Source organism: Colobus angolensis, unplaced genomic scaffold (genome assembly GCF_000951035.1).
Source record: "Colobus angolensis palliatus isolate OR3802 unplaced genomic scaffold, Cang.pa_1.0 Scaffold124, whole genome shotgun sequence".
NCBI lineage: Eukaryota > Metazoa > Chordata > Mammalia > Primates > Cercopithecidae > Colobus > Colobus angolensis.
The window spans coordinates 1,248,267-1,274,257 of record NW_012113586.1 but is presented as its reverse complement, the minus strand read 5'-3'; the positions used below and the strand labels follow the sequence as shown (position 1 = coordinate 1,274,257).

The window sequence follows — 25,991 nt, the reverse complement described above, 5'->3', positions numbered from 1 at the left end:
TAATAATATATATTAGATAATATATGAATATGTAATATATTCTATCATGTGGAATATATATAGTTCTAATATATACACATATAGTTGTACAGATTCTGATTGCTTCTTTATATGACAATTTTGTAATACCATACTGTATAAAGAGAATAGAAATATAGTTCAACTTTCCTTTAGTATGGTTCATTGAAATTTGTGTTTTATTGTTGATAGTTTAGGGAAATTTTCTTCAATACCACATTTTGTTGCTTGCAATGTCATGCAAAATTTTACAATTGTTGTCAAATTTGGGGAAACTTCTATCAAGATTTTACATGTAAGAGTTGTAAGATTTAGATAACACTTCTATGACTAGCTTCTGGCTCTGCACATTTCAAATCTTATTTCTCCTCCACTATTCTCCTAATTTCAGGGCTGGGCATTGTAGGATGTATTTATGTAACATCAGAATTCATCATAGGATCAGTATCATAGAGTGCTGGTAATCCCAACATGATGTTCCTTGGTCACCCAGCTCACTGGTGAGCAGTTTATGATAGAAGTGCTTATGGAATCCATTTATACAACCAGGTGGTTAGCAGTCAGCCCTACACAAAAGTGATGCAAACCATGTAATACATTTCATTCCACTCAAGCTAAGTATATCTTCAACCCAACTCTGATGCCACCCTACACAAAGGGAAATGTGACAGAGGGGAAATCAGGGCTGTATTAACTAATTGGTGTTATATACCTTAATTTCGTAAACTTTATGAAAATATATAGCCGTGCGTACATATTGATAGAGGCCCTATGAGGGATTTGGGAGGGGCTCATGGCATTAGCTTCAGGGTCAACTGCCTCTACATGTCATATCAGTGTGCTGAGCAGTTCTTTCTTTCCAGACTGGCAATCGTTGCTCAATGTGAGCGAGATGGTGGTCATGATTTGGGGTCATGCATTCAGAAGACCCCGTGGAGGCAGCATCTCATCTGACCACAGAGATGAGATATGTCTCCTTCAGCAGCGGTGAATCTAAATAAAATTGAGTTGTGGGGCTCTAAAGGTTCATATGAGGAGACCCTTTGTACCCTTTTTGTTTTGTGTATATTCTTTGCCCAACACTGACTCGTTAAAATTTGAGTTCAAAACTATTCTTTGAAATTGTTGTGATTTACCTGGCTCTGAACTCTTTCATCTTTCAGAAAATCTCTTGTAGGACTGCTATTATCCCCTTCCCCCTACACAAAAAAAATGGTAGAGGTCAGCTGGTAAGCTTGTCAAACCTAACTCAGGGCCACTCCGCATTGTCCTAGGCAGAGATACTTTTGGGGCTGGTGCAAGCAGCAGTTGGGAAACAGAGGCCTAGTGATGTGGTGGTCATTCCAGAATTGCAACCCCTCAGAAACGTGCTGCCCAGACTTTTGGACGAAGGGTAAAACAAATAAAGCTGCCGCCTATTGGAACGTACACTGGCTCCTTCAACATCTGCAGGACATTTAGCCCCTTGCATCTGGTAGTGTTTGTGCAAATATAATTCCATATTCACTAATAATTCCTGGGGCTAAAGGCCCCCCCTTGGGTAACCTTGTTAATATTCTCCCAAGGCCTGGTGTGAACGCCTCATAGCATTTTGATTAGACTTCAATCTTGTGTTTTTTTTCCCTCTCAGTCTCTTTCTTCCTCTCTCCTCTCATGCTTTTCTGGCCCCTGATTTCCTGGCCACCCACATCAGGAGACATTCTCCCTCCCTTCCACTCTCCATTCTCAGTTTCAAGGAATTTCCTTGTGTCAAAGGCAAAGTGTGATTGACATATTTTTCCCCTCTTAAGAGCAGTCATCTCAGTGTTTGATTTAACCATCTCCTTATGGGGCTCATACAGTCATTACCTGGGTGAAAGAGACCTCCTGCTCACCCTTACTCTCAAGCACTAGCCTCAGACCATGCAACTGGCACTTTTATAGACTTTTAAATTGCTGTTTTCCTTCCCTTTATTTTTTTTTAACCTTTTATTGTGGGGGGTGGTTTACGGGGAAACTAACAGTTGATTCCCTGGTGAGTAGTACCTTGAGCTTTTAAAGATTTTCAGTTATCTGCAAGTAGGTAGATCAACTGCCTCCTGCCAGTGCTCTCTATCTGCCAAGAAAGGCATTCACTGTTCTTCAGATCTGGGGATAAGAACGGATACCATAATGAGTTCTCTAGTTTTGAATTCACCAACTCTGGGCAAGTTGTGAAGTCGTGCTTCTTTGGTTCCTTAGTCTTACTTGACCAGCTTATTTGTCTCTCAGGAAGAGAAAATAGAAAGCAAAAGCAAAAGCAAACTAGCCATAGCAGGAGGAATTATATTTACACCCAAGAAGAATTTCTTGCTAGTGAAGGTTCTTTGTGCTGGAGTGTGGGATTCTGGAATGTATGTGCTCTCTCTCAGGGTCTGTAAAACAGGCCACCTTATCATCACATTACTAGGGGTTTCTGCCTGAAGGGAATAAACTAGGTGACCTTGGAAGGTCACTCACAGCTTTTTAATTCAGAAGCAATTCTCATCTTTTCTGCGAAGAGCTCCACTTCTCACAGTGTTGGAGCAGACCTTGTCTTCAGGAAATTACTCCTGTCTTTCCGGAAGCAGCCTGAGTCACATCTCACTGATTTACTTTCATGAATCTACATCTTCTGCTGCTGATTATGATGTATTGCCTACTAAAAGCTCCCAACTGCAAGCAGCTCTATTGTAGTGCAATAGTTAACTTCCTAAGGAACTTCGTGTGTCCCCACCCCCAAATCCCATTGTTTCAGAAGACAACAAAGTGCTGGAAGATAGAGACTTGGATTTACAATAATATTTTTTTTTTCCCTGCTGGAATTTCAGCAATAGAGGTAGCTTTAATAAAAAGCTGTAAGTCAACAAACAAGAAAAACTTCAGAAGCCTTATAAATATATGGAAATTAAACAATATGCCCCTAAATAACCAATGGGTTAATAAAGAAATAAAAAGGGAAATTAAAAAAAATTCTTGAGATGAATGAGAATGGAAATACATCATACCAAAACCTGTGGAGCACAGCAAAAGCAGTTCTAAGAGGGAAGTTTATAGTAATAAATGCCCATATCAAAGAAGAAATATTTCTAATAAAAAACCTAATGATGCACCTTGAGGAACTAGAGAAACAATAACAACTAAACCCAAGATTGGTAGAAGGAAAGAAATACTAAAGCTCAGAGTGGAAATAAATCAGAGACTAAAAAAATAATAAATGAAAGGATCAATAAAATGAAGGTTTGTTTTTTGAAAAGATAAAATAGATAAACTTTTAGCTAGACTAAGAAAAAATATTCAAGTAAATAAAATTAGAGATGAAAAAGGATACATTACAATTCACACCACAGAAATTAAAAAGATTATAAGACAGTATTATGAACAACAACCATACACCAACAAATCTGATAACATACAAGAAATGGATCAATTCCTGGAAGCATACAACCTACCATGATTAAATAATAAAAAACAGAAATATGAACACACTGATAAGTAGTGAGGACATTGAGTCAGGAATAAAACGTTTTTCATCAAAGAAAAAACCAAGACCTGAGAACTTCACTGCTGAATTCACCAAACACTCAAAGAACTAATACCGACCCTCAACCTTTTCAGACAGCTAAAGAGGAGGAGGAAGGAATACTTCCACACTCATTTTATGAGGCCAGCATTACTCTAATTCCAAAATCAGACAAGGTCACAACAAAAAAAAGAAAACTACAGGCCTATATCTCTGATAAACATAGATGCAAAATTCCCAAAATGATACCAGCAAATCAAACTTAGCAACTTATTAAAAATATCATTTGCTACGATCAAGTGGAATTCATTCCAGGGATACAAGGATGGCTGAACATCCACAAATCAATAAATTTGATACACCACATTAACTGAAAGAAAGACAAAACCCGTATAGTTATTTCTATCGATGCAGAAAATTCATTTGACAAAACTCAATATTCCTTCATGATAAAAACTCTCAACAGGTTATATATAAAAGGAATGTACCTCAGCACAAAAAAAGGCCATTCATGACAAATCCACAGCTAACATCATACTGAAGGGGGAAAGCTGAAAGCTTTCCCTCTAAAATCAGGAAAAAGACAGGGATGCCCACTTTTTACCACTTCTATGTAACATAATGTTGAAAGACAACATAGTCCTAGCCAGAGCAATTAGACAATAGAAAGAAATAAAAGGCATCCAAATTGAAAAGGAGGAAGTCAAATTGTCCCTTTTTGCAGATGACATGATCTTATATATAGAAAACCCTAAAGACTCTACCAAAAAACCTATTAGAACTGACAAACAAATTCAGTAAACTTGCAAGGTAAAAATAATCAACAGCATTTCTATATAGTAATAGTGAAGTATCTGAAAAAGAAATCCAGAAAACAATTTCATTTACAATAGTATAAAGAAAAGGAAGATACCTAGGAATGAACTTAACTAAGGCAATGAAAAATCCTTGAGATACTGGTGATAGAATTGAAGAACACATAAATAATTAGAAAGATATCTTGTGTTCATGGATTGAAAGAATTAATATTGTTAAAATGGCCATACTACCCAAAGTTATCTACAGATTTATTGTAATCCCTATACAAATGCCAATGACATTCTTTACAGAAATAGGAAAAAAACTATCGTAGAATTCTTTTGAAAAAAGCTAGGCCAGGCAAGGTGGCTCTCACCTGTATTTCCAGCACTTTAGGACACCAAGGTGGGGGGATCCCTTGAGTCTAGGAGTTTAAGGGCAGCCTGGGCAACATAGCAAGACCCCGTCTCATTTTATATATATATATACTTTTTTAAATTTTTTAAAATTTAACTTTAATTTATAAATTAAATTAAATTTATATATAACATATATATGTTATATATTAATGTATTTTATATATGTGTGTGTATATATATACACACCACAAAGCTATAGTAACCAAAACAACATGGTACTTGCATAAAAATGGACGTATAAACCAGTGGAACAGAATAGAGATCCCAGAAAAAATTCATGCACTGTAGCCAGCTAATCTTCAATAAACCATGCTAGGGAAATTGGATGTTCACATGCAGAAGAATAAGGTGTGCAGGTGTACATGCAGAAGAATTAGGTGTATAAGGTGTGGAGGAGACTAGGCCACCACACCTTATACAAAAATTAATGCAAGATGGATTAAAGACTTAAATGTAAGACCTAAAACCCTGAAAACCCTAGAAGAAAACCTAGGCAACGCCATTCAGGACATAGGCATGGGCAAAGACTTCATGACTAAAACACCAAAAGTAATTGCAACAAAAGTGAAAATTGACCAATGGGGTCTAATGGGACTAAAGAGCTTCTGCACAGCAAAATAAACTATCATTAGAGTGAACAGGCAACCTATCGAATGGGAGAAAATTTCCATCTGACAAAGGGCTAATATCCAGAATTTACAAAGAGCTTAAACAAATTTACAAGAAAAAATAACCCCATCAAAAAGTGGGTGAAGGATATGAACAGACACTTCTCAAAAGAAGACATTCATGCAGCCAACAAACATGAAAAAAAGCTTATCCTCACTGGCCATTAGAGACATGCAAATCAAAACTACAATGAAATACCATCTTATGCCAGTAAGAATGGCAATAATTAAAAAGTCAGGAAACAACAAATGCTGGAGAGGATGTGGAGAAATAGGAACTCTTTTACACTGTTGGTGGGAGTGTGAATTAGTTCAACCATTGTGGAAGACAGCGTGACGATTCCTCAAGGATCTAGAACCAGATATACCATTTGACCCAGCAATCCTATGATTGTGTATATACCCAAAGGATTATAAATGATTCTACTATAAAGACACATGCACATGTATGTATATTGTGGCATTGTTCACAATAGCAAAGACTTGGAACTAACTCAAATGCCTATCAATGATGGCATTTGGATAAAAAAATATGTGGCACATATACACCATGGAACACTATGCAGCCATAAAAAAGAATGAGTTCGTGTCCTTTGCAGGGACATGAATGAAGCTGGAAACCATCATTCTCAGCAAACTAACACAAGAACAGAAAACCAAACACCACATGTTCTGACTCATAAATGGGAGCTGAACAACAAGTACACATGGACACAGGGAGGGTAACATCACACACTGGGACCTGATGGGGGTGGGGGACTAGGGGAGGGATAGCATTAGGAGAAATACCTAATATAGATGACAGGTTGATGAGTGAAGCAAACCACCATGGCACATGTATACCTATGTAACCAACCTGCACATTCTGCACATGTGTCCCAGAACTTGAAGTATAATAACAAATTTTTTTTAAAAAATAGAATTTTCAAAGCCTGTCTTCATATAGAATCCCTTCTTTTCATAAATGTTTTGATTGATGTCTAGAACCTTTGTTAGTGAATTAATCATGGTAACCAGTACTGCATATCACAGCTCATGTAGGTATAGGCTGGAATTTTTGTTGTTGTTTGTTATTTATCAAATTTTTGATTCGGGGATACATGTGCAGGTTTGTTAGATGGATGCACAATGGTGAGGTTTGTGTTTCTATTGAACCCATTACCCAAATAGTGAATATTGTACCCAATAGGCAGTTTTTCAACCTCAGTCCCCTCCCACCATACCCACTTTTGGAGCATCAAGTGTCTATTATTTTCATCTTTATGTCCATGTGTACCCTTCATTTAGCTACCATTTATAAGTGAGAACATTTGATCTTCTATTTCTGGGTTATTTCACTGAGAATAATTGTCTCCAGCTCCATCCTTTTTGTTGCAAAAGACACGATTTTATTCTTTCTTAATGGTTACATAGTATTCCATGGTATATATGTACCCCATTTTCTTTATCCAGTAAACCATTGATGTATACTTAGGTTGATTCCATGAATTTACTATTGTGAATAGTGCTGTGATAAACATATGAGTGCAGGTAAATTTTGATAAAACAATTTCTTTTCCTTTGGATAGATACACAGTAGTTGGATTGCTGAATTGAACGGTAGTTCTATTTTTAGTTCTTTGAGAAATCTCCATACTGTTTTTCCATAGGGGTTGAACTAAATTTACATGCCTACCAACGATGTATAAATGTTTCATTTTCTCTATATCCTTGATAGACTGGAATTTTTAGAGGAGAGGATTTAACATATCTATTGCCTTTTATTAAATAGCATTTCTGCAGTATTTCTTGGTTTAAGATAGTGAGATCAACATTGTTAGGTGATTACCATTACTAAGTTTAATACCTATACCATTAATTTCTAATGGTGGGGCCAGTAGAAATAATTTTTCAAATGAGAAGTTATGTTGAAATCTAATAATATGAATATGATGTAATCAGCATGGGTTGGGGACCAGAGTCTAGCCCATTGGTCTCTCTCTGGTCTTGGAGGCACTCTGATTCACTTCATGAAACTAGAGAGTTCCATGAAATATGCATTGAAAATCATCATGCTCACTCATTGGTGTTCACTTTAAAAAGGTGGAGCATGATCTAAAATGCATGCATCCACATTTTCTTAACCAACTCTCTCTTCACAAAACAAATACTTCTGAAATATATTCTTTATTTCTTGTCACTCAAATAATCCCCTGGCCTCACCTGTCTATGGTTATAAATGAGGTCATATACATGGTTCAGCACAGCTTACTGACCTTGTAACCCTCACTTGTGGGACAGCAAGACTCCAGCGCCACTTTTGAGGTATTCTTACTGCTGGTATTTCCCAGGGAGTCTCTAGGATGTTTCTTGCTTGTGTCCTCCCCACCAGTTGTCATGACTCAGACACATTGCCTATGAGCATGAAGTGGTTTTGTTGCTCCGGAAAGCTCTCTGTAGTTCTCTCTGTGGGCCAGTGCTCCCTGAGGTCACTGCAGACACACCATACTTGCCTCTGAGTGCTGCTCTCTCCTTTGCCTAAGAATGGACACAGACACTTTCTTTAATACCCCACAGCATAACCAAGAACAGGTTATAACAGGTAGTATCACTTTTTTGGTACAGCCTCAGGTATCACCAAAAGGAAGCATATACCAAAATTATCCTTCAGCTGGCAACTGCATATCCTTACAGGCTTTTCTCTAGGCCACATTTTTGCCCAACTGTTGCAGAAAATACTTTCCCCCCCAATATTTATTCTCTCCTTCTTCTTTAGTTACAGAAAAACAATTTTATTCAAGATGGTGATGAACCAGGCTATAAGGATATCTTTCCCAGCCTCTCTTACAGTTAGATATGGTCACAAGACTAAGTTCTGGCTAATACAACAGAAAAAAACTGGGAGATGCCTCCTTTTTGTCTTTTCTGCTGCCCAAAAAAGGATGTGATGACAGAGGTTACAGCAGCCATCCTGGAACATGTGATGGTCTTTAGGCTGGAAGCAGCTGCCAAGGATGGCAGAGCAGAGAGGAGATGGAGTTCCTGATTACCTAGTGAAGCCACCACAGTGTCCCTGGACTTTTTGTTTAGGTCACCGTTATTTTGGGATTTCTGTAACCTGTAGACAAACCTAATCATGGCACCATAGCTATGAGCCTGTCTCCTCCCCTAGTTCCATATAGCAGAGTTCAGCTTCTCTCCACCACATAGGAAAGGTCTTTAGCATGTCTGGACCCCTCAGAGCCTCTTTACAAGAGAACCGGAGCCCAGAGAGAAGTAATTCTTTCCTTACTCACAGTCTAAGGCATAGCTGCCAACTTTTCATCTCCTGACCCAGAAGCTGCCTCTTGTCCAGGATAATTGAGAGTTACAATGATTATTCCCTCCGACCCTACTCTCTGCCCACAAGGGAATGGCCTCACCTAATGCTGCCAGTAATAAGCACATCAGGATCAAGTTCCAGCCACAGTTCAGTTCCTTCATTTGAAAAATGGAGAAAATTTAAAATAAACATAAACCAAGAATGGTTTTTAAAACATTCTCTTATGCATTAGTTTTGGAATCCCTACCAGATTGTTTCTTAAATTAATTTTTGGTTCATTTTACCCATATACACATTTTGTTGCATTTTCTCATATACATTTTCTCAAATACACAATTTGGTGCATTTTCTCATATACACAGCAACACAGAGATTTGAATCCAGAAATGCACACAGACTTGTGCATGATTATTTATACATACAATGTAGATTTTTATATACTTTATATATGCTCCCACATCAGTTTGCACACCCTTGAGCATATACTCTGGCAAGTTAGTTTGCAAGCCCAAATAAATATGGACTAAGGATTAGTGAATATGAAATAAAAGGAATGGACTAGATATAGCAGGTGAAGAGACTGAGCAGTTACATTACAAGCAAGCAAAGTCACCCCCATGGTACTCATTTTCAGTGGCATAGCAATAATATGACTTTTTAATACTCTCTAGAGATAGGCTCAGTGAGAGGCTGATTAGGGACATAGGACCATCCAATGCACAGCACAGTGGTCACAGTGCTGCTGCTAAGCTGGTCTGTGTCCACCTGGCCATCTCACTTGTCCCTTCTGGATAGAACTATTATGAACTACCACAAACTCCTTGATAGTAGCAGGGAACTGCAATCTTCTTTCTCAGACCTATCATAGACACCCAGTAAAACTTGACATATGACTGAATGATCAATGTACTCTGCATAGACTCCTCCCTAAAAGGCTGTCTGCCCCTTATTGGTTATGCACATGGAAGCAAAGTAGCCACTCGAATACAGCAAAGTGCCAGATCAGGGAGATAGGCAGTGAAAAAGGGGAGCTTAAGTTGAATAAAAGTCTTTCTAGTGACCTCTAACCCCTCGTCTGGCAGCTGGTTTCAGCTTATAATTGCTGAAAAGGTAAAGATGTTCTAGGATAGTATCCAAGAAACAAGACATCAGTTGCTTCCCTGGAGAGGCCTCTCTAGAGATAGAGACAGACAGGCTGACTAAGACTTTTGTTTGAGTATCTATTCACTTTGTTTTTCTTTTCATATTTTCTCCTTTTTCCTTCTACTTATATCCTCAGCTACTCTGCTTCTTTCCTGGTGTTTGAACTCATCAAGTTCAGTACTTGTATGTGTTAACCACAGGCCAGGCCTGCTGTCATGTTGCCAAATTACACACATTTAGGTCTTTTCATCTTTCTTTGTAAACCAGTCTCTCCAGTCTATTTAATCATTTTGGCAGCTCTTTTCTGAATTCCATCTAATTTAAAAATAAGCTAAATTCTCCACCCTGTGGATTTAAAAGCAGTCTGTTGCAAACCCATACAGAGCTCCAGCCTTGTGTTTGATGCTTATAGAGGAAAGATATCCTCGTGCTTTTAAATTCTCAATTCCCAGTTTTTCCAAGAAGTGACAGACTGTAAAAGGCCAGAGAAAGTAGTTAAAGGGAAAAGGACTTAGCTGGCCAGAGCTGAAGGCCATTTTGATTGTGCTGGGGTTTGCTTTTAAATTTTCTTGTTGGGTTGATCTACATAGGTGATAGCCGCACCTCCTGCAGAATTTCAGATGCAAAAATATATGCAAGGAACAAAATATTCCTTCTATTCCTGTCACCCAGCCTATCCAACACTGCAGAGGCAACCATTATTACTTATTTCTATATGTATCAAACCAGAAATGTTTTGTTCATTTACAGCCAAATAGGTATTTATATCTGTGTGTGAATATGTCTCCACCTCCACGTCCAGACAAATGATGACATACTCTATGTGTTACTTTCCTCCTTGCTTTTTCTCCTAGCAGTATATTTTGGAGACTAGCAGGTTGGTCCATATCCTGACATAAATAGCCCCTTTACTACACTTTATGGCTACATAGCATCTATAACATAAATGTACTGTAATTTTACAGTCCACATTAATGAACATTTAGATCCTTTCAAGTTATATATATATATATATAAAATATATGTGTGTGTGTATATGTGTGTGTGTGTGCATATATATATATATATATATGCACACACACATATATATATATATCCTTAACCCACTAGGGCAGTCCTGGGCTGCTTCTTACACCTGTGGATGTTTTTATGAGTTCTAGGAAAATATCAGCCATTTCTTTCTGCTTTCTCTTTTCCTTATGGTACTCACAATTAACATCTTGTCAAACTTTTCACTATATTCTCTATGTCTGCTATCATCTCTTGTATATTTTTTCTCCATCTATATTTCTAGATAATCTGTGGAGCAGGTAGACAGGAGGAAGCAGATGTGTGTGTGTGTATATATATATAGTATATATAAATGCACATTTGCATACATAAAACACATATATCTTATATATAAATATATACTACATTTGTATATATTTATATAATTTTAAGAGACTGAAGGAAATACAATGAACCAAGTCTTTTACTACTTGGTTCATCAGAATTAACCACTGGTATTATGGGTCCGTTTTCCTGCTTCATTGCTTACTTGGTAACTTTTTAGTGGATACCAGATCTGTAAATTTTACCTTGTTGGATGTTTATTATTTTTGTAATCTTGTAAATATTCTTGAGTTTTTTCTGGTTCATTTCAGTCTTGGTTTTAAGCTGTTAGGCAAGACCAGATAAGCATTTAGTAGGGATATTTTCCCCCCATTCATGAGGCAAAACTCTTATGAGTACTTTACATGATGCCTTGTGAGTTTTGAGGTGTTTCAGTCTGGTTGATGGGAACAGGAACTATTTCCAGTCCATTGTGAGACACTGTTCTCTTTAGTCCTTTCAGATGGTGGTTTCCCAGCATCTGGGTCCTCTACTAGTTTACTCACACACATTTGTTGAGTAGTACTGATTTGAATACTGCAAGGGGATCCTCTGAAGATCTCCAGGGCTCGCTCTCTGGACAGCAGATTTTCTCTGGCACTCTGCCCTGTTTGCTTCAGCTGCCTTGGCCTTCCTGGACTTAAGCTCCAACTCCAGCTCCTAAATTTCTTGAGATCATTGGGCTGTAGTTGGTTCCCCCTTCCCTATGCTGTGGCCTCAAAAGTCTTTCCAGGCAGTGGGCTGAGGCAATAATAGGGTTCATACAGTTTGTTTCCTGTCTCTCAAGGATCATTGTCATTTGTTGCCTATGGTCTAATGTTTTAAAATCATTGAATTTTTTGCCTTTTTTCTTAGTTGTTTCAGACAGGAAGATAAATATGGTCCCTGTTATTTCTCATGCCTTCTTCAAAATCTTTTATTTTTAACATTTATGTCTTTAATCCATCTGGAATTTATTTTTGATGAGATAAATACCATTTTAATATTTTTTCCAGTGGTCAGCCAGTTGTCCAACATCATATTTTGAATTCTTCCCTTCCTTCCTTCCTTACCCAGTCTGAAATGGCACCTTTGTCATAAGCCCAACCTTCATAGAATTTGAATCTATTTCTGAACTCTTTTTTCTATTTCATGGATTTTTCACTTTTTATCTAATATCAAACTTTTTTACTTATTGGAATTCCAAAATATATTGCATTGTCTAGTAACACTAACTATCTCTCATTTTTATTTTCAAGATTTCTCTGAGTTTTCTCACATGTTATTTTTCTGCATGAACTGCAAGTTCCTTCTTAAATATTGGAGATACTATTTATTGGAATTGCATTAAACGTATAGGACATAGACAAATTTGAAGGTGGCAAAAAGAAGACTTGGGAGAATACAAGTTCAGTCACTTCAGTTTTCATAGTGAAGTAGGAGGCAGAGACACAAAGCTGGGAGCAAGTAGAATAGAGGTGAGATGCACACTAAAGGTAAATGATAAATGTTCCAGGGTATCATATGTGCTCTAGTGAGTGAGGTTATTGGATCTCAGATAGGAATTGCTCTTCAGGGTATGCAAAACATTGGCCAAATATCACAGGACTGAAAATGAAGAGATCTCACTATTTGCACTTTGATGTTTCCTTTCTCTGAAGCTATAAAACATGCTACAAATGAGTCCCAGAATTAGTACTTGTTGTTGCCAAACTGTGGCCCTCCCATACAGATCTCTTGTCATTCCAATTTCTTTGAAAATACCTGTCTCCATGGTTCGCTGTTATACCTCCAGTCCCAAACATCTTGCCTGCCCATAGTTGTCACTCAATAAATCATAGTGGAATGAATGGATGAATTTCTGAATGGCTTCCTTAGATTTCTGCTTAAAATACTATGTTATCTCTGCCAGTCTTTCTTCAGATTCAAGGCAGCCAAAAATTTAACCAGCTAAAACTTCAAATGGAAAATTCACCAATTACCTGGAAATGCACAATGTATGGTGGATTTCTTCTGCTTTGCAAACTAGTGCAATGTCTTAAACTATTTTTGAGAAAATGCTTCATTCAATATTAGCCATTTTTTTGTTTTTTTTTTTGTTTTTTGTTTTTTGTTTTTGACACAGAATTTCACTCTTGTTGCCCAGGCTGGAGTGCAATGGCATGATCTCCGCTTACCTCAACCTCTACCTCCCAGGTTCGAGTGCCTCAGCCTCCCAAGTAGCTGGGATTACAGGCATGTGCCACCATGCCTGGCTAATTTTGTTTTTTTAGTAGAGATGGGATTTCTCCATGTTGGTCAGGCTGGTCTCAAACTCCCGACCTCAGGTGATCTGCCCCCCTCCGTCTCCCAAACGGCTGGGATTACAGGCATGAGCCACCGTGCCCGGCCATTCTTAGTTTTCTTAGACTTTCTTTCCAAACTACCTAAGTTATTATTCATGTAAGTAGGCTCATGGGAGACCTAAAATAAAAAAGAGCTTAAGGCAAAAGTGACCTGATTTCATTCAACATTCATCTCAATAATAGAGATAAAAAAGGGAGGAAGAAGTCTTAGTAGAAGTCAAATTCTATTAACATGTGATTCTACATTTGACCCTAAGTGAACTGCATACTCCACTGTCTGAATCACCCAATGGCTGTGAAAAAGAAGAGTCTCTTAGGTAAGATTTTCCAATAGTTATCTGATAAGTTGACGTAAACAAGGATATGGTTTAAATTGGTACAATTCCTTCACTCTAAAATATCTCAAGGTGATTTCTAATGCAGAAAAGCAGAGTGCTCTCTTTTTAGTGACCAAGTTTATTCTTATTCTGATAGGAAGACATATTTTAAACATTTAAGGCAATCTTCATGCAAGATTCCACTATTAAACAGGAAAAGGAAAATTTTTAAAATTAAGAATTCACTAAAACATTTTAGATATTGGCCTGATGAGACCTTTTGTAAACCCTTTAGATTCACTTGAAGCCTGCTTCCTCCTTTTAAAACTTATTTTATGTTATTTTATTTTTAAGGGAAGCAAGGCTTGAAATGCTTTAACACCCCCTCAGAGACTGTTTTGCTAATACATAGCCCATAAAAAGCAATGTTTGGATGATTTAAGGGGAAACGAATCAGAAATGTAAAGGTTCAGTTTTCCTTGTGTAACTCAAGTTGGTTTTTTTCTCCCCCTCCAGGTCCAATAGAAATGGCCCTTAGGGTAAAACATGTCTTAGATTTTATTAAAACAAAAAATATTATCTATGAACATGGAGATAGTAATGTCTACTATGAAATGTTTTTATTTTAAAACATTTAGACATTAAATCTTACATTTTTCCATAGATTCACAAGGGATTTCACGTTTTACCCAATTTCTGCAGAGGAACAATTTTCTTGCCTCGAACCTGGTCAAATAAATCCTGTGTTTCAGAGTTGGGTGGAAATGTGATCTCAGCTCCCCAGGGGATGTTTTCATGAGGTTTCTCTCAAAAGCTATTTTAGGCTTCTCAGTTACACACCCTGAAGGGCTGATGATGGTGTAGTCTAGGGTATCTCTGGAACTGGTTGGCAATATTTTAAATGTGGTTATTCCTCATAGATTCAATATTTATTTCTTCTAACATTTAAATAAGATTTTGATTTAGGCATTGAACTTGTGTGATACAAGCATTTCTAAACGGGTTAATAAGTGGCTTCACCCTCCACTGATATAAAGGAAAAGGGAGTCAACAAATTGCTTTTCTCTCCTCACTCTACCCTACTGACTGAAACAGGAAAATTCTATCATGTTTCTGGGCTGCAAGCTCCTCGTCTATAAATGAGAGTGGTTAATCTCTGGGATCCCTCCCACAGCTGATGGGCAGTGTTGGCACATAGTAATTATTTGTGAAGTGGTAACACTTGTTTTTATTGATGACCTGACTTCATGGTGAGTATTGGAATATCTTAGTTTTAAATTCCTCTGGGATATCCCATACTCATATCTATTTGGCTAATTATTAATAATCTTTGTAAAAATATATGTACATATCTTCCAGATAGCAGCACGGCATGGTAGGAAGAACCTAGGCTTTGACTCAAAGGTCTTACACTTAAGTCATGCCTCATTACTTTTTAGCTGTGTAATCTTAGGAAATTTTCTTCATTTTTTAAAAAGGCTCAATTTCTTCATCTGTAAAATGGAGGTGAAGGTAATACTATTGGGCATAGTTCTTCCTTGCAAATAATAGAATCCACTCTAGCTAGTTTAGGTAAATATATATATAAATATTAAGCAACTCACAGAATCTCCTGGAGGGCAAGAGAAGCAGACTTAGGAAGTATCAGGCCAGAAACAACATCAAATCACACTGTACAATCTGCTCCATCGAAAACATCGTCACTGCCAATGCTTGGCAACAACTTTGCTTCTTGCAGAGACACTGTAGCTTGCATTGATAATGCTTGGAACTGGATGCCAGGAGCTCAGTCATTGAGCTCCTGGGGTCACGTTCACCTGGGATGGATACCATGCATGTCTACCTCCTTGTAGCATTACCTTCCAAGCTGGGACTCACATGGATGCAAAGACTCATGCTCTGATGTCAGCAGCAAAGGAGCCTGGAACAGTGAGTTCTGGCCCCACTTTGGGGAGTTACAATGTGGAAAACTCTCCAAACTCATAAAAGATGTTTAGAACATATTAGGCATTCTCAAACTAAGAGAGATCAACATTGAGAATCAAAGCCCCAAGTAAGAATTCCTGCACTATGTGTATGGTGATTACTGTATTTTAAAGCTTATTTTACTATTTAAAGAAAAACAAGGTAGATGAAGCTTAAAAATAAAAATTGCTAGAATATCTAGATAAATGTGCTATCTTTTTTTGAATGTATATTACATATATGATTATAAAATTTGTATTATAAAAATTCATGATCAGGCAAGAGAAGGCAAAAAAGGGTATTCAAATAGGAAGAAGAGGAACTCAAATTGCCTGCTTACAGATGGCATGATTTTATGTTTAGAAAACCCCATCGTCTCAGCCCAAAAACTCCTTAAGCTGATAAGTAACTTCAGCAAAGTCTCAGATACAAAATCAATGTGCAGAAATCACAAGCATTCCTATACACCAATAACAAACAGAGAGCCAAATCATGAGTGAACTCCCATTCACAATTGCTACAAAGAAAATAAAATACCTAGGAATACAACTTATGAGGGATATGAAGGACCTCTTCAAGGAGAACTACAAACCGTTGCTCAAGGAAATACGAGAGGATATAAACAGATGGAAAAAAATTCCATGCTCATGGATATGAAGAATCAATATCATGAAAACAGCCATACTGTCCAAAGTAATTTATAGATTCAATGCTATCCCCATCAAGCTACCATTGACTTTCTTCACAGAACTAGAAAAAACTACTTTAAATTTTGTATGGAACCAAAAAAGAGCCCATATAGCCAAGACAATCCTAAGCAAAAAGAACAAAGCTGGAGGCATCACGCTACCTGACTTCAAACTGTACTGCAAGGCTACAGTAACCAAAACAGCATGATACTGGTACCAAAACAGATATAGAGACCAGTGGAACAGAACAAAGGCTTCAGAAATCACACCATACATCTATAACCATCTGATCTTCAGCAAACCCAACAAAAACAAGCAATGGGGAAAGGATTCCCTATTTAATAAATGGCGCTGGGAAAACTGGCTAGCCATATGCAGAAAACAGAAACTGGACCCCTTCCTTACACCGTATACAAAAATTAACTCAAGATGGATTAAAGACTTAAATGTAAAACCTGAAATCCTTAAAACCCTAGAAGAAAACCTAGACAATACCATTCAGGACATCGGCATAGGCAAAGACCTCATGACTAAAACACCAAAAGCAATTGCAACAAAAGTGAAAACTGACAAATAGGGTCTAATTGAACTAAAGAGCTTCTCCTCAGCAAAAGGAATGATCATCAGAGTGAACAGGCAACCTACAGAATGGGAGAAGATTTTTGCAATCTATCCATCTGACAAAGGGCTAATATCCAGAATCTACGAAGAACTTACAAATTTCAGGCCGGGCACAGTGGCTCAAGCCTGTAATCCCAGCACTCTGGGAGGCCGAGACGGCCGGATCACGAGGTCAGGAGATCGAGACCATCCTGGCGAACATGGTGAAACCCCGTCTCTACTAAAAAATACGAAAAACTAGCCGGGCGAGGTGGCGGGCGCCTGTAGTCCCAGCTATTCGGGAGGCTGAGGCAGGAGAATGGCATAAACCCGGGAGGCGGAGCTTGCAGTGAGCTGAGATCCGGCCACTGCACTCCAGCCTGGGCGACAGAGCAAGACTCCGTCTCAAAAAAAAAAAAAAAAAAAAAAGAACTTACAAAAAACAAATAACATGAAAAAGTGGGCAAAGGATATGAACAGACACTTCTCAAAAGAAGACATTTGTGCTGCCAACAAACATGGGAAAAAAAGCTTGTCAACACTGTTTATTAGAGAAATGCAAATCAAAACCATAGTGAGATACCATCTCATGCCAGTTAGAATGGTGAACATTAAAAAGTCTTGAAACAACAGATGCTGGCAAGAATGTGGAGAAATAGGAACGCTTTCACACTGTTGGTGGGAGTGTAAATTAGTTCAACCATTGTGGAAGACAGTGTGGCAATTCCTCAAGGATCTAGAACCAGAAATACCATTTAACTCAGCAATCCCATTACTGGGTATATAACCAAAGGATTATAAGTCATTCTAGTATAAAGACATGTGCACATGTATATTTATTGCAGCACTATTTACAATAGCAAAGACTTGGAACCAACCCAAATGCCCATCAGTGATAGACTGGATAAAGAAAATGTGGCACATATACACCATGGAACACTATGCAGCCATAAAAAAGAATGAGTTCATGTCCTTTGCAGGGACGTAGGTGAAGCTGGAAACCATCATCCTCAGCAAACTAACCCAGGAACAGAAAACCAAACACCTCATGTTCTCACTCATAAGTGGGAGTTGAACAATGAGAACACGTGGACACAGGAAGGGGAACATCACACACGGGAGCCTATCAGGGGTTGGGGGAAAAGGGGAGGAAGAGCATTAGGACAAATACCTAATGCATGCAGGGCTTAAAACCTAGATGATGGGTTGATAGACGCACCATGGCACATGTATACCTATATAACAAAACTGTACGTTCACCACATGTATCCCAGAACTTAAAATTTAAAAAAATTCATGAAGTAGAGAAGTAAGTGCCACCCAGTAATTCTACCAGCCAACAACTACTCTTACCATTTTGGTTCATATCCAGCCAACTGTCCAATGTAGCTATAATTATATATACATTAGATATATATACCTATATCATACATATATACAATTTTATTTATGTATTATTATACACACAATAATTTTGTATTTTTTGTAGAGACAGGGTTTCACCATGTTGGTCAGGCTGGTGTTGAACTCCTGGTCTCTAGTGATCTGCCTGCCTCAGCCTTCCAAACTGCTGGGATTACAAGCATGAGCCATTGTGCCTGGCCCTCAATTTTAAAAATTTAAATAATATATCATGACCATATTTTCATGCCGATAAATATTGATCAACATTATCACTTTTAATGTCTGCATATTGTGCTGTTATATGATTATAAAATACTTTTTTCACTAATCACATATTCACAGGTAGTTTCCAAATTTTTGCTTTTATCAAGAGAGTTATGATGATTTCTGTATAACCAAATACATTTTTGGAGTAATTCTCTTTTTTTTTTCTTTTTACTCTTTTTTTCTCTAACCTCGTCTTCTTGCTTTATTTCATTAATTTGATTTTCAATCACGAATACCCTTTCTTCCACTTGATCAAATCGGCTATTGAAGCTTGTGCATGCATCACGAAGTTCTTGTGCCATGGTTTACAGCTTCATCAGGTCATTTAAGGTCTTCTCTACACTGTTTATTCTAGTTAACCATTCATCTAACCTTTTTTCAAGGTTTTTAGCTTCCTTGCAATGGGTTTGAACATGCTCCTTTAGCTCAGAGAAATTTGTTATTACCGACCTTCTGAAGCCTACTTCTGTCAATTTATCAAAGTCATTCTCCATCCAACTTTGTTCTGTTGCTGGCAAGGAGCTGTGATCCTTCAGAGGAGAAGAGGCGTTCTGGTTTTTAGAATTTTCAGCTTTTCTGCTCTGGTTTATCTCCATCTTTGTGGTGTTATCTACCTTTGGTCTTTGATGTAGGTGACCTACAGATGGGGTTTTCATGTAGATGTCCTTTTTTTTTTGATGTTGATGCTATTCCCTTCTGTTTGTTAGTTTTCCTCTTAACAGTCAGGTCCCTCAGCTGCAGGTCTGTTGGAGTTTGCTGGAGGTCTACTCCAGACCCTGTTTACCTGGGTGTCACCAGTGGAGGCTGCAGAACAGCAAATATTGCTGCCTGATCCTTCCTCTGGAAGCTTCGTCCCAGAGGGTCACCCACCTATATGAGGTGTCTGTCAGCCCCTACTGGGAGGTGTCTCCCAGTTAGGCTACACGAGGGTCAGGGACCCACTTGAGGAGGCAGTCTGTCCATCCTCAGAGCTCAAACACCATGCTGGGAGAACCACTGCTCACTTCAGAACTGTCAGACAGGGTTGTTTAAGTCTGCAGAAGTTGTCTGCAGCCTTTTGTTCAGGTATGCCCTGCCCACAGAGGTGGAATCTATAGAGTTAGTAGGCTTTGCTGAGCTGCAGTGGGCTCTGCCCAGTTCAAGCTTCCCAGTTGCTTTGGTTACCTACTAAAACCTCAGCAATAGTGGATGCCCCTCCCCTAGCCAGGCTGCTGCCTTGCAGTTTGATCTCAGACTTCTGCACTAGCAGTGAGCAAGGCCTCATGGGCATGGGACCTGCCAAGCCAGGCATGGGAAAGAATCTCATCTGTCGGTTGCTAAGACCTTGGGAAAAGTGCAGTATTTGGGCGGAAGTGTCCCATTTTTCCAGGTACAGTCTGACACAGCTTCCCTTGGCTAGGAAAGGGAAATCCCCTGACCCCTTGTGCTTCCTGGGTGAGGCAACACCCCGCCCTGCTTCAGCTCGCCCTCCATGGGCTGCACCCACTGTCCAACCAGTCCCAATGAGATGAACCAGGTATCTCAGTTGGAAATGCAGAAATCACCTGTCTTCTGCATCAGTCATGCTGGGAGTTGCAGACCAGGGTTGTTTCTATTTGGCCATCTTGGAATGGAGCACATTGCTGTTCCTATTCTGCCATCTGGGAATGGAGCTTGTTCTTTTTTTCTTTTTTTTTTTTTTTCTTGAGATGGAGTCTCTCTCTGTTGCCCAGACTTTTGTGCAGTGGCACAATCTCAGCTCACTGCATCCTCCGCCTCCAGGGTTCAAGCAATTGTTCTGCCTCAGCCTCCCAAGTAGCTGGGACTATAGTTGCCCACTATCACGCCCAGCTAATTTTTGTATTTTTTTTAGTAGAGATGGGGTTTCACCGTGTGGCTCAGGCTGGTCTCGAACTCCTGAGTTCAGGCAGTCTACCTGCCTTGGCCCCCCAAAGTGCTGGGATTACAGGTGTGAGCCACCACGCCTGGCCAAGTAATTCCTTATGATGACTTTGTAGAACTGGAATCGCTGCTGTTTCAAAGTATAAACAACTGAAAAGACTTTGATACTTGCAGCCAAATTAGCCTCAGAAAATTTGTAACAATTTCTACTGCCACAGTATTTGCATGTCTGTTTCCCCATATTATCACTGACAGTATTATTGACCGTTTTTATTTTGATCAATTTGCTAGGAGAAAAAATATTTCATTAATATTTAACTTGCATTTCTTTATTTACTGTTTACATATATTTCACACAAATTTATTTTCCACTTAAATTTCTTTGTTTGTGAGCTCCATGTTTATATCCTTCATCCACTAATGGATTGATGGTTACTTTTCATTGGTTTTTAGAGCTTGTCGTATACAAAGATATTGAATATTTGTCTTCTATATGTCCTCCATATACCTTTTCTTTTGAGATAAAAAATACATTTAGCAAAGTGTGCAAGTCTTAAGTTTACAACTTCGTATGCATATATCACATAACAATCACCCAGATCTAGCAAATAACAGTTCTAGTACCCAAGAAGGGCCTTCATGTTCCTCCCCAGTAAATACCTTCCACAGAGGTAACCACTGTTCTGACATCATGGATTAGTATTGCCTCTTCATATAAATGGAATCCTACATGGAAAGGAGCCATTATGTCTGGGAATGTCATCTATGCTGATTCACGAAAAATAGCCCACTTCTCTGAGCTACAGTTCACCAGTCAGTGAAATGAGGATAATAATAGTACTTTTCGCATATGTTGGTTGTGGAGATAGAGTTAATGCAAGTAATTATGTTATGAGCAAATATTAATTTAATGAGGTAATAAAATTCTACAACAGTGTTTGGCCTGTGGTAAATAGTAATACTTCATTAAGTGTTAGCTACTAGTATTATGCTACTGGTTTACCTTTGCTAATTTTTTTATTCAGGGTTTTTGTATTAATAATTGTAAATGAGTTTTGTATTGATAATTGTTAATGAGTTTAGTCATGCCGTGTGTGTGTGTGTGTGTGTGCATGTACTAGTCTTGTCTCGTTTTGATATTGAGTTATGCTCATAAATGACACCTTTATCTATCTTCATGTTCATTCCCGAAGTTTTGGAATGACCCTTTACTGCTTGCATCCACCTGAGGACACTACCAAGTATGTCACCCAGATATCTCTCAGATCTGCTGACTTCTTCATCACTGTCCTCTTCACTCTTGTTTCTGCCTCCATCATCATTCTGCTTGTCCAGTGTAATAAGTGATCTCCCCATTTCTAAACATGTACCCTTTCCTGTGGTATTTAGGTTAAAACTCTAAGATCCTTATCGTGGTCTACCAGGCTCTTCATATTATGGCCCTGCTTCTCCATCCCTGGCTTGCACCAGGGTTCCACTCACCCGCTGCTCTGGATATACTCCCTGCCCAGAAACACACTCTCTTGTCCCTAGCCTGGCCAATCCCTCCACATTCTTTCTCACTGATGCATTTCCTATGTGGAACTATGCAACAGACTGCCCTGGGTAATCATTCATCTCACCCTTCACTTTCTCAGCACTCACATAATCTATAATTATGCATGTGTTTGTGTCATTTTTTATTATCTGCCTCTTAGCTCTAGGACTTACTCCTTTGTTTGCCACTTTAGCTAGCATAATGCTTTGTACATAAGAGTTACTCAATCAATATTTATTGATGAAATTATTGAGAGGTTCCCAGTCTCACTGTAGAGACAGATACATAGACAATAGCAATGAGAGGAAAAGCCAAAACAGATGTATGAAAACAGATGTTGGGAGCACAAAAAAGGAAGAAGCAAACTCCACCTGGGAACCCTCCCATTAACAGGTAACAGAAAGAGTTGCTCATTGATTAGCTAACCTTGGCTTGGATGTTATTCTCTCACAGTTGAGAATGTTGATGGCACTGTATTGCTGTTTAACACACAGAGAAGGAGCTGGCTCCACACCAGATATTAGATGCACAAGTCTCAAAGGATTCAAGGAGGCAAACATTCATCTGAACTCTTGGCTCACACACAGAGCACAAAGGCAGCTCTGAAGGGGGCAGACATTTTCTGCACCCACAGTCCTGTTTATTTTCTCCTCCAGTGGAGGGGGTAACATAGGTCAGCTGGAATGGTGCATCCTGATGAATATTTATTGACCCAAAATGTCATGCTGACAGACATGTGGACAGGCAGAGAAAGATTTCTCTTACAGAGGCCTTCCTTCTCTGCTCCTATGGTTCTGACACAGCTGACATTTCCCTGCATGGGTCCTGACTTCTCCAGCTGCTCCTGGGGACGCTGGTGTCTCTCTGATGGGGTCACTGAAGACACTATCCCACATTCTTTCTTGGGGGCTGTGCTGCCACTCTGGCCTCTCTCAAATGGTGGTCTTAAGATGTTGGTTTCCCATTCTTCCAGCCAGCACATGCACAATCAGCTAGCCAGTCTCAATTCCAGTCTCTTCTCCACCAGCTTTTCCTCCTCCTCCTGGATTTCATTGTCAGGGTCATAGGTGGCCAAAATTAACTGTGCATTTTGAAGAGGAAGGTCCTAGGTGATACCCAGAATCATCTTTGTGATAAAAAAAAAAAGGGTTCTGTTTTTGCTATAAAAAATAGATGTGGGGTCACAAATGTGACCCTTTTCTCTCTTACAGTCCTAATATTTTTCTCTGTTTTCTGTTTTTTCGTTCGCATTTCTCACATCAAAGCTTTTACTTAATTAATTTTTATTTAAAAAACTTTTTATTGTTAAATATATTGTAAGTACCAAAAAGCCATAAAAAGAGAATGTGCAAGTTAAAATAATGGTTTCAAAGCTATAACTCTTGTAAACACTACCCATGATAAGAGAATTTTTCCAGCCACCTCAGAAGCCCTCTACATGCCCATCTCTCAAACATCTCTCCTCTTCTAGCAAAAGTAACCATTGTCCTTTTATTGCAACCACTTCTCACTTCTTAAAAATAGTCTTATCACCTAAGTGTATATTCCTAAACACTTGTTTAGCTTTGCCTGTTTTTTATAAACATCTTTTAAGTGCCTTTTAGTCCATAGGCTTCCCCTTCATCTCCTTATTTTTCCTTACAATTTATTCATTGAAAGAATTGGAACACTTAATCTAAAGAGTTTCCTACAGTCTGGAATTAGCTGGTTGCTTTCCCACAGTAAAGTTTACTCTGTTCCTTTAGTCTCTCTGTTTCTGATTGCATCTAAGTGACCAATCCAGGTCCTCCTCCTCCTCCTTCTTCTTTTAAAGCATTAGGACATTATTATTAGGTGCTCTTCCTTAGAGGTTATGTATATCTCAGTGTCTCTCTTTATGTGATGTCAGTAGTCATTGATGTTTAATAGCTTTGATTTTTGCAAAATCTGTGACTCCACGGCTTTCTGATCAATCTTGCACTGCTCTGTAATCTCGTATTTCTCTTTTTCTGTGTCAAGGATCTCACCTTCCTGATGTCTGGGCTTCTGCAGCTGCTGCTTTGTGAAGTAAGCATCAGTAAGATGTTTTGGGATTTTTACATTGCTGATATCAATTCTGGTTGAGGTGCAATGACAAATTTCTGGTGTGTTCTTTGTAGAGGAACTCGATGGAGGACCAGAGGTCCAGTCACAAGTAGCAACAAAGCCACTAGCCAGCTACTTCAGGAAAACCACCCTCTTGCTCCTGTGGTGTCCAGTGAGGATGATCAGAATGGTCCTGGGGGTGATGCTGGCTCACAGTTTCCTCACGTGCCGACTCAAGGGTATTTTTCTGTGGTTCAACAGCTTTTGAGGCACGTCTTCAGTAGGATATCTAGGCATTTTGTGAAGTTTAACCACCCAGATACCACCATTCTTGTCGCCACTAACTGGTTTTTGTAACCGTTGCAAGAAGCTTCTTCTTTTTCTTTTTGACCTTGGATTTAGTGGCTGAGTACTTCCTCCTGTACACGGCCTTTCTGGAATACATAGCAGATCAGGAATATGTGCCAATTCCTCTGACAAGGGCAGGATTTCAACTGCAATGGGGCTTCCCCTTCTTGGGCTTTTTAGCCCTGAGGTTACCCCTTTCCACTTTGCCACCAGCATTAGCCTCCTTGACTTCGGGCTTCTTTTTAGTATGCAGCTTCTCAACTTTTTAACCCATCATCTTGCAAGGAAAGAGAACTCGAATTTGTTGAAATTTAAGTACCCATGTGGTTTTTGTTTCTTCAGTGGCACACTTTGCATAGTAAAAACAAAAGGGAACCTTAAAATTTTTTAAACTTTTATTTACCAATTTTCCAAAAAGTAGTTGGTTCCCTAGCATCTTCTGAAGATATCAATTTACGGTTTTTTTTGGCAGGGGGTGGAAGAGGGGATGGGGACAATTTTATTTTATTGTGGTAAGAACACAACATGAGATCTACCCTCAGGAAACTTTAAAGTGTGCAAGTCCTTATTGTTGCCTGTATGTATTACATTATAATACAGATATCTAGAGTTTATCATCCTGCTTAACTGAAACTTTATGCCTCTTGATTGATAACTCCCCATTTCTCCCTTCTGCCAGCCACTGGTTACCACCATTCTACCCTTTGCTTCTATAAATTTGGCTATTTTAGATACCTCATATAAGTAGAATCATACCGTATTTTTCTTTCTATGACTGGTTTATTTCACTTAACGAAATATCCTCAAGGTTGATATGTTGTTGCATATTGCAGAATTTCCTTCTTTTTAAAGGCTGAATAGTATTCTATTGTATGTATATGTCACAATTTCTTTATCCATTCATATTTTGATGGATATCAAAGTTATTTCCACATCTTGGCTATTGTGAATAGTGTCTCAATGAACAGGAGAGTGCCAATATAGCTTCAGGATCCTAATTTCAATTATTTTGGATAAATATCCAGAAGTGGGATTGCTGAATAATATGGCATGTGATTTAGTTAAGCTTTTAATTTTTTGAGGAACATCCATGCTGTTTTCCACAGTAGCTGTACCAAATTGATTCCCATCATCAGTATGGCAAAATTGAAAATCTTGCACACTGTTGATTAGAATCAATTTGGTTTTTTAGAGCTGATTTTAAAGTAGTTAAATAGGCAAGCACTCATGTTGCACTTTGACATTCCTTCCTCTCTCACACACATCACAGGGGGAGAGAGGATTCAAGGAGAGGAAACCCACAGCCTCTGAGTCAGGGGAGAAGTTAGGCCAGCAAAAATGTTGGGACCCATGG

General features: G+C 38.7%; 1 long non-coding RNA gene and 1 pseudogene across 1 annotated transcript in view; one reads left to right on the top strand and one right to left on the bottom strand.

Moving 5' to 3' along the window:
* The window catches only part of LOC105505273, an 84,979-nt gene that overhangs the window by 45,973 nt on the left and 13,015 nt on the right, over positions 1-25,991 (top strand). The gene's annotated exons all lie outside the window — the stretch shown is intronic.
* Positions 23,720-24,914, bottom strand: LOC105505272 (annotated as a pseudogene).